This window comes from Mus caroli, chromosome 4 (genome assembly GCF_900094665.2).
Source record: "Mus caroli chromosome 4, CAROLI_EIJ_v1.1, whole genome shotgun sequence".
Lineage (NCBI taxonomy): Eukaryota > Metazoa > Chordata > Mammalia > Rodentia > Muridae > Mus > Mus caroli.
Window position 1 is genome coordinate 44,922,332 of NC_034573.1, and position 10,265 is coordinate 44,932,596.

The following is a 10,265-nucleotide window of genomic DNA, read 5'->3' on the forward strand; positions in this document are numbered from 1 at the left end:
GGAGCCAAGATGGCGCTCCCTGCAGGGCAGATCACTGTCCTCTGGCTGGGAGGGTGCTGGATATCTGCGGCCCCAAAAGGGTGCTGCCTCAGCGGCTCTGTGGCTCCCGCCTGTCCCAGAAGCTCTCTGCCTCTGTGGTCCTCACTCTAATCTGTACAGACTAAGTTCCGCTCAGGCTGTTTTATTGATTATTTTTAAATAAATGTTAGCACTAAAATCAAAGACCGAGAACGAAAATGTGACAGGGGCATGGGAGCTAGGTCAGAGGGGACCCGGAAGCAATTGGAGGGGAGGTGTAAAAGGAGCACATTGATGCAAACAAATGACATGCATATCCAACATTCTCAAACCACCAGGAAAAGCAAATTTATACTGTCATAACTATCTGTTTTACATCTGCAGCCTGTGTTTTGATGCTTCAGAAGTCATCATCATAAGAAACAATGATTTCTTTAAAAAAAAAATCATAGCACTTGGAAGACAAATAAGACTTTTAATCCCAGGCAGAAAAGAAGGGAATGATGTCAGGAATTTTTGAATTCAGGAAGCACTTATGAAGAGACTGAGTTTTAAAAAGAGAAGCACAATGAGTTCTGGATGTCACAGCTGTAGCAAAGCTGACATCACACCTCCCAGTGAGCCAGTGTACATCTATATGAGTGATTCAGAGGACAGGAAAGGGAGGCTCAAGTACAACAACCCCACCACTATAGCATGTTTGAACAGAGAGCATGGGCCATGGTTATAATCAGGGAATTAATAATGAGTGACAGAGTAGGCTGTCACTAAACAGAGAAAATGTACTTTCAGTACAAGGACAAATTAAGACACAGAAATAAAAACAAGTCAATATTTATATGTAAGGATTATTATTGCATTCCAAACAACCAGAAAGTGACACTATAATGAAATACTTACATGGAATTTTGAAAACAGAGATACTTTTAAATATCTGGGAGATTGAATGCTGAAATATGACATGTTAAAACTATAAAGAAGCAACATAAATTATTCAAATGTATCCTTAGATATATAGAAAAATATTACTGTGCTTTCTTGAAAATCTAGATTTGGTAGTAATAAAAATGACATTAAAAGTAAGGTAACAAATATAGAAATTATATATATTTTATGAAATATAAAATAATGTTAGTATTCTACTCTGTGAAATGATTTTTCTCTAGTATGCTAAAACTACTCTTATATGTTTATACTGCTTATCATTGCTTAGAATATACTTGAGATTTATTTTTAATAATTATATTTCATTAGTTGTTAGAACAGCTCACAAATAATGAAGATATACATAAGCTGCCAAAATCAAACAAATATTAGTTCAGAAATATTAAATAAGAAATATAGAGAAAAAATACTAGAAAATAAATAAAGTATTTGCTCCAGGATTTTCTACCACTATTGGAGAAAATTAAGGTGTCATAATATTAATATTTTTATTAAATAGAAAAAAATGGAAATGGGCCATGTTTGTCATCCCTTTCATGACTCCATGAACATCTTGAAGGAAGGATTCACAAGCTGTGGGGGAGCTTATCCCAGAGAGTTTCCTCTCTCAGCCTGTAATTCTTCATCTAGGGGTCGGTCAGGCTTTAAGAGATTTTCCACATCTCATTTTACATGTCAACAGGTGTTGATATTATGACCATATATTTGTTTTTACTATTAAACATTTAATGAAGTTATATTATAATTTATTTAAATTACATTTTATTAGATATTTCCTTTATTTACATTTTAAATGTTATCCCCCTCCCTATTTTCCCCTCGGAAAATCCTCTACCCCCTCCCCACTCCTCCTGCTCCCCCCCAATCCACCCACTCCTGCTTACTGGCCCAGGCATTCTCCTATACTGGGGCATAGAACATTCACAGGACCAAGGTCTTCTTCTCCCATTGATGACTAACTAGGCCATCCTCTGATACATAAGCAGCCAGAGCCACGAGTCCCTCCATGTGTTTTCTTTGATTGGTGGTTTAGTCCCAGGGAGCTCTGGGGTTACTGGTTAGTTCATATTATTGTTCCTCCTAGGGGGCTGCAAACCCCTTCAGCTCCTTGAGTACTTTCTCTAGACCCTTCATTTGGGACCCTGTGTTCCTTCTAATGGATTACTGTGAGCATCCACTTCTGTATTATTCAGGCACTGGCAGAGCCTCTCAGGAGACAGTTATATCAGGTTCCCATCAGCAAGCTCTTGTTGGCATCTGCAATAGAGTCTGGGTTTGGTGGTTGTTCATGGGATGGATCCCCAGGTGGGGCAGTTTCTGGACAGTAATTCATTCACTCTCTGTTCTGAAATTTTTCTCTGTAACTCTTTCATGGGTGTTTTGTTCCCCCTTCTAAGATGGATAGAAGTATCCACACTATCGTCTTCCTTCTTCTTGAGTTTCATGTGGTTTGTGAATTGTAGCTTTTGTATGATTGTTTAAATCTTAAGAGTGCTGTTGTTTCATGACTAGTTAGATATGATAATATAAACATAGAGATAAATTGAAATATATATAAATATATATGTAAATAAAATTAGGATTGTAGCATATTCCTATATGTTTTCCATAAATAGTAATACACAGTATAGCATTTAAATATTAAAATTTTTATATTATAGATGATGTTTCAATATCTCTATTTGCAATTTTTTTACATTTACTAGAAAACATGTTTAAATATATGTTAAGAAATCTCATTTGATTAATGAATGTATTTATCTATACATATATACATATGTAAGAAGTATATGTGGATTTATTCTTAAGATCATAATCATATAGTCGATCATAGTAAAATTAAGTGTTCAACTAAATGCTTTAAAGCTTTTATTGTATTCTTTAAATATTTGTTATAGGTTTACTTATTTCCTTATTACGTGTGTGTTAGTGTTGCCTGAATATATCTATGTGAAACATGAGTATGTCTCATGCTTGGCGAGGTAAAGAGAAAGTGTTGGATTCCATGGGACTAGAGTTCCTGATGTTTGTGATCTGCCTTGTAGGAGCTGGGAATGGAATCTCTGTGCTTTTAAAGAGTAGCAGGTACTCTCAAGTACTGAGCAAACTGTCCTCTGACCTTTGTGGTATTCTTAAACCTTTGCTTATGTTAAGTTAACGATGTTTATCCAGCAAAAGGAAAGACAATCATGAATAAATGGACACACCTTTCACAAGAGTTAAGGATGACTTTGGTCCCAGAACATTACCAAGGAGCTAAAGGGGTCTGCAGCCCTATAGGTGGAACAACAGTATGAACTAACCAGTACTCCCCGGAGCTTGTGTCTCTAGATGCATATGTATCAGAAGATGGCCTAGTCAGCCATCAGTGGAAAGAGAGGCCCATTGGTCTTGCAAACTTTATATGCCTCAGTACAAGGGAATACCAGGGCCAAGAAGTGGGAGGGGTTAGGTAGGTGAGTGGGCGGGGGGGGTTGTACTGTACTGAGGACTTTTGTTTTGGGATAGCATTGGAAATGTAAATGAAGAAAATACCTAATTAAAATAAAATTAAATTAAATATTAAAAAAAGAAATATAGGTGCCTTATAGTTTGTGCTTTGAATATCTCTTTGTCAAATATATTTTTTAGTTCCTGATTTGATATGCACTGCTTAACCCTGTATTTTAAATATAAATGTCATGTTTATTTCCTCAGATAAAGTTATAAGATGAGGGCTATAACCTAACTGTAGGAATACATGGCTTGGGTTGAGTCCAGAGTATTTCTATGTAACTACCTCTAGGCCTAGGCCTGGAAGCTTTTATACTCTATACAATCTAATCTTCTTTAAGCTCAGACTTTGAAGGCCTAAGCTTCCAGCCTCTGTCTGCTAATGGAGGTCTAGAAATTTTCAGTCTGAAAGACTTAACTGCTGAATAGCCACACAGTTTCTAACTCTTTATGAACTCTGGCTGGCTGATTCAACTCAGCTATTCTGGCTCAAACTACTCTCTAGGCTGACAGGTTCAAATTGGCCTTTCTCAGTTTCTAACTAAATTGAATGGATTAGAAAGAGTGCCTTTTGCCAATTCCATGATCTGATCTGGACTAAGCTTTATTGCACTCAACTGAACTATACTAAACAGAAATCACTTGACCTGAACTCATCAGAATTAAATTGAACTAAATTCAACTTTCCCTCCTTCATTGACCTTTAAGTAGCCTCTTGTTCCTGTCTTTTCTCATGAGAGTTGGTAGTATCCTATCTCTGACTCATTCTGTCAAAACTTTCTCTGAATTGTCACTTTGTCTGCCCCTCAATTGGAGGCCATTTCAGGGAATTAAAGGTGTGTTCCAGACAGAAGGGTTAATGTTGTGTTATGTCTTCATTCCTGCCAGATCATATCTTTGGATATGGTCCCTTGCCATAGAAGACCTGTTTCTGGATTAAAAGTCCTCTTTAGTGACCCATAGGTACTTCTAATGCCTCATACATCTGCATCTATTAGACAAAAGTCATTTGACCAGCCTCAGATATTCACAGCCATCCCCTGTAGGCTTAGATTTTTTTCAAAACCTACTTTTAATAAGGATCCTTAAATACGCCAACTCTACTTTTAGCCCATCATCCAAAAGTAGGGAAGAACGATGGTAAATAAGACAAGGGGATGTGTCTGACTTTAGAAGTATTTCTTTAGGGGCAATTCTAATCTCCATTTGTCAGGATACGAGCAATCCATGCCATTAGCGTCAGGATACCAAACACCAATCAGCAGCAGTAGCATGATCCAGCACATGTCATAGAATATAATCACCTTTCCTTGATTTTATGAGAGAATAATATTCTATTTCATCAATTTTATGCTTTCTTTACATCTTTATCAGTTGATCAGGTCTGGGGTCATTTGTGTCCTCTGTAATCTTCAGACATATTGTTAAGAGCACGCATATAAAGCATTTCTGTTTGAAAAAATATTTTAATTATGTTTTAGTATATGTCTAGCAGATACTAATAGCTACTTGCAGATTTTGTGTATTACTTTTCAGGATCAAGAAATTGATTATCATTATTCATTTTTAATTGAACACATTTTATAGAAAAAAAATATGGCTTTATCTTCCAGATTGAGGGCAGTACACTCATAGCTTTGATAGACAGGATATGATAAAAGTAATGATTCATGCTTTGATTCATCTCCAACATGTAGTCAATCTGATTTGAGCAGGGAAGCAGGCCATAGCCTTTACATAGTTCTAAAAAGATTCTTGGCCATAAAAAAAACATGTTTTCTTCACAAATGCTTTCAGGGAATCCAAAAGAAGGTTAAAGCATGTCACTTCTTGATGGATTCCCCGACAGGATTATCAATCTCCACAGCCTGGCCATGGAACACTGCTTGCTTCAGCAAGTGACAAGCAAGGTTGGCAGATGACTAGTATGTTTCTTTCTGATGGTAGAGTTCAATGTATAGACTTCACACACAATGGATGCCTAAGGCTCCATGTGACACACTGCAGACAAGCTAAACAATGCTACAGATAACACAATATAGTAGAACCTTACACAACTATTTCCAAAAGTAATGATGATATGTTAGAGAATATTTCCAAATTCTTCTTCCCTAGGAAAACAAAAATGATAACAATAGCATAAAATTTGAGCTACTATAGTAAAATTATATCATGTTAATCTAAATCAGTTTTCAGATATATTGGAGAAAGAAAATATTTATTTACTCACTGTTTGTATCTTGGAGGTTGTATTTCCTTCCCTAACTAATTTATACTGAACCTGAAAAGGAAATTACCAATGAACACAGTGAGAGTAGAAGATGCCAAAAAGCAGAGCTCCAGCATTGTGACCATAAATCAGTGCAGTCTATCCCTGAGATAGCTGTCTGAGTATGATATAAGGCAAATTGCTGCCGCCTCCTAGTTTGCCACAACTTAAACTGTTTCTCCAAATATGTGAAATGCATACCAAGTATGGATGGGAATGCATTTAAATGTAGGGAAAGTAGAAGTGGAAAATGAGAAAATTTGAGAAACGTGAATTTTGGCATGATTTGAGATGTTCAACGCTATAGATATTAATATAGAAGCTAAATGCTATGATGCCCTAGAAATGTTATAAGCCCTCAGATTATAAGACAAATGCAATGATCACTAATTTCCCTTCAGTAAAACAACAACCATTATTAGACAAGAGGGGAATGAAAATTTAGCATCTATTATTATAATGAAAAATTTTCAAAGTTTGGAAACATTAACAAATGTTTTGGATATTCTTGGAAATTTGTTAAATAAAACAAAATCTAGAAAGAAGAATATTAAATCAAGATGTATTGATATTGATATCTATTATATTAAAACCTCTTTTATTATGATTTTTTAGTCTGTCAACCATTAAAGATCCCAAAGTATTTTATTAAGGAAATTGATAACGAGTACAGCCAGGCTCCAGTAAGAGAGACGTACTGCGTGAACCACACAAACAATACTGACATAAATAAACACACCTAAGGTTCTTTAACCAGTAGATTAGAGACGGCATGCTGAGCAGCACAACCCACATCAGTAAGTTTGCTGTACAAACTTTTCGCTTATGTCCTAATGATGCTCAAGACAGTCTGCACATGCACAGCACAGACTTTGTACAGCACAGTGTTTATGGTGGTTGGACGTTTTCCCACTTCTTCTAGAGTGTTTGGGATTCTAGAAAGCAATAAAAAAAGAATGCCAAGATATGAATAAGCAAAAATAAGTTTATATACAAGGACAAAATACCTCCCACAAAATGCCCAAAGTCATAGAGAGTATAGACAAGGAGGATGGATGCTATTTCCTAGTGTTATGTCACATGTCACAAAGCAAACATCTTCAAAATAGTGTTGACAGATACAAGGTAATAAAGTTAAATCAGCATCAGGTTAATGATTTAAACAGTCATATATCCCCTAAAGAAATAGAATCAGTCATTAATAATCTCCCAACCAAAAAAAGCCCAGGACCAGATGAATTTAGTGCAGAGTTCTATAAGACCTTCAAAGAAGATTTGATTCCAGTTCTGCGCAAACTATTCTACAAAATAGAAGAAGGTACTCTACCCAGTTCATTCTATGAAGCCACAATTACTCTGATACCTAAACCATAGAAAGATCCAACAAAGATAGAGAACTTCAGACCAATTTCCCTTATGAATATTGATGCAAAAATACTCAATAAAATTCTCACTAACTGAATCCAAGAACATATCAAAACAATCATCCATTCTGACCAAGTAGGTTTCATTACAGGGATGCAGGGATGGTTTAATATACGGAAATCCATCAACGTAATCCAGTATATAAACAAACTCAAAGACAAAACCACATGATCATCTCATTAGATGCTGAGAAAGCATTTGAAAAAATCCAACACCCATTCATGATAAAACTCTTGGAAAGATCAGGAACTCAAGGCCCATATGCAAACATGATAAAAGCAATCTACAGCAAACAAGTAGCCAACATCAAAGTAAATGGTGAGAAGCTGGAAGCAATCCCACTAAAATCAGAGACTAGACAAGGCTGCCCACTTTCTCCCTACCTATTCAACATTGTACTTGAAGTCCTACCCAGAGCAATTCAACAACAAAAGGAGATCAAGGGGATACAAATTGGAAAGGAAGAAGTCAAAATATCACTTTTTGCAGATGATATGATAGTATATATAAGTGACCCTAAAAATTCCACAAAATAACGACTAAACCTGATAAACAATTTCAATGAAGTAGCTGGATATACAGTTAACTCAAACAAGTCAATGGCCTTTCTCTACACAAAGGATAAACAGGCTGAGAAAGAAATTAGACACAAATAATATAAAATACCTTGGTGTGACTCTAACTAAGGAAGGGAAAGATCTGGATGAAGGGACTTTACATCTCTGAAGAAAGAAATTAAAGAAGATCTCAGAAGATGGAAAGATCTCCCATGATCATGGATTGGCAGGATCAATATAGTAAAAATCGCTATCTTGCCAAAGCTATCTACAGACTCAATGCAATCCCCATCAAAATTCCAACTCAATTCTTTAACAAATTAGAGACAGCAATCTGCAAATTCAAAAAACCTAGGATAGCAAAAACTCTTCTCAAGGATAAAAGAACCTCTGGTGGAATCACCATGCCTTACCTAAAGCTGTACTACAGAGCAATAGTGATTAAAAACTGCATGGTACTGGTATAGAAACAGACAAGTAGACCAATGTGATAGAATCAAAGACCCAGAAATGAACCCACACACCTATGGTCACTTGATCTTTGACAAGGGAGCAAAAACCATCCAGTGGAAAAAAAGACAGCATTGTCAACAAATGGTGCTGGCACAACTTGTGGTTATCATGTAGAAGAATGGAAATTGATCCATTCCTATCTCCTTGTACTAAGGTCAAATCTAAGTGGATTAAGGAACTCCACATGATACCAGAGATAGTGAAACTTATTGAGGAGAAAGTGGGGAAAAGCATCAAAGATATGGACACAGGGAAAAAATTCCTGAATAGAACAGCAATGGCTTGTGCTCTAATATTGATATTCAACAAATGGGACCTCATAAAATTGCAAAGGTTCTGTAAGGCAAAAAACACCTTCAATAAGAGTAAAAGACCACCAACAGATTGGGAAAGGATCTTTACCTATCCTAAATCAGATAGGGGACTAATATCCAATATATATAAAGAACTCAAGAAGGTGGACTCCAGAAAATCAAATAACCCCATTAAAAAATGGGGCTCAGAATTAAACAAAGAATTCTCATTTGAGGAATACTGTGTTGCTGAGAAGCACCTGAAAAAATGTTCAGCATCCTTAATCATCAGGGAAATGCAAATTAAAGCAACCCTGAGATTCCACCTCACACCAGTCCTAATGGCTAAGATCAAAAATTCAGATGACAGCAGATGCTGGAGAGGATGTGGAGAAAAAGGAATACTCCTCCACTGTTGGTGGGATTGCAAGCTTGTACAACCACTCTGGAAATCAGTCTGGCAGTTCATTAGAAAATTGGACAAAGTACTAGTGTAGGATCCTGCAATACCTCTCCTGGGCATATATCCAGAAGATGTCCCAACCGGTAAGAAGAACACATGCTCAACTATGTTCATAGCAGCCTTATTTATAATAGCCAGAGGTTGGAAAGAACCTAGATGCCCCTCAACAGAGGAATGGATACAGAAAATGGGGTACATTTACACAATGGAGTACTACTCAGCTATTAAAAAGAATAAATTTATGAAATTCCTAGGCAAATGCATGGACCTCGAGGGCATCATCCTGAGTGAGATAACCCAATCACAAAAGAACTCACATGATATGTACTCACTGATAAGTGGATATTAGCTCAGAAACTTGGAATACCCAAGATATAAGATACAATTTGTAAAACACATGAAACTCAAGAGGAACAAAGACCAAAGTGTGGACACTTTGCCCGTTCTTAGAATTGTGAACAAAACTCTCATGGAAGGAGTTGCAGAGACAAAGTTTGGAGCTGAGACTTAAGGATGGACCATCTAGAGACTTCCATACCTGGTGATCCATCCCATAATCAGCCTCCAAATGCTGACACCATTGCATACACTAGCAAGATTTTGCTAAAAGGACCCTGTTATAGCTGTCTCTTGTGAGGCTATGCCGGGGCACAGAAGTGGATGCTCACAATCAGCTATTGGATGGATCACAGGGCCCCCAATGGATGAACTAGTGAAAGTACTCAAGGAGCTAAAGGGATCTGCAACCCTATAGGTGGAACAACAATATGAACTAACCAGTACCGTCTGGGCTCATGTCTCTAGCTGCATATGTATCAGAAGATGGCCTAGTTGGCCATCAGTGGAAAGAGAGGCCCATTGGTCTTGCAAACTTTATATGCTTAAGTACAGGGGAATGCCAGGGCCAAGAAGTAGAAGTGGGAGTGGGGGAAGGAGAGTGGGGGGGGGGCATGGGGGACTTTTGGGATAGCATTGTAAATGTAAATGAATAATAACAAGAAAGTATAAAACTAGCTTAGGGAACACATGTCTGCACACAGTAGTTCTGTGAAAGTTATTTTTTTCTTTTAGTATTTTTAAAATACAAATCATTGTTATGATTTTTATTGAGGAGACACTTGGTTTTATGTTTGTTTGTTTGGTTTGGTCTGCTTTTTTTTGAGATGGTGTCTCTTTGTAACCCTGGCCTTCCTGGCACATACTTTGTAGACCAGGCTGGCCTTGAAATCAAAAATCTGCCTGCCTCTGCCTCCCAAGTGCTGGGACTAAAGATGTGTGCCACCACTGTC